This window comes from Etheostoma spectabile, chromosome 22 (assembly GCF_008692095.1).
Source record: "Etheostoma spectabile isolate EspeVRDwgs_2016 chromosome 22, UIUC_Espe_1.0, whole genome shotgun sequence".
Taxonomy (NCBI): domain Eukaryota; kingdom Metazoa; phylum Chordata; class Actinopteri; order Perciformes; family Percidae; genus Etheostoma; species Etheostoma spectabile.
Genome location: NC_045754.1, coordinates 11,960,566 through 11,961,110, shown reverse-complemented (window position 1 = coordinate 11,961,110; position 545 = coordinate 11,960,566).

The window sequence follows — 545 nt, the reverse complement described above, 5'->3', positions numbered from 1 at the left end:
ACATGGGGATTTAACTTTTAATGTGGCTGTCCTTAAGCCATCAATAGCTCTGTCATGACGGCTGTTTTTTGCTTAATAAATACAAGAAAATTGTGAAAAGTTATGCTGTATATGCACATGTGTCATTATTATTATATTTAATATCACAAGTACTATTTGGGTTATTTTCTCTAAATATATTTTATAGTCTCTTGTAATATACTGTATGATCTGTTTTGTTCAAACATAATGTTGTTTAGTGTTTTTGTACTGTCCTGTTAATAAATCCTTAATATCCTAAATGTGTTAGTATCGTATAAAAATGTTTGCAAATGCAGAATAGAATAGAGTAGAGAGTAGGAGAACAGGCACTTGTAGCAGATGTTGTACTTGCTCCAGGTGTCCACAGGGTGGCGGTGCTCCCTTCACCTCGCCGCAGCGCTGGAGCGCGTCAGCACTTCCTGGAGCTCACGTTGTTGCTGACGTCAGAGGCGCAGCTTCAGGGAGAAACTCGGCTCTGCTCTGTAGTGTGCGTGGAGACAAGCAAAGAGCAGGTCGGGAAAAAA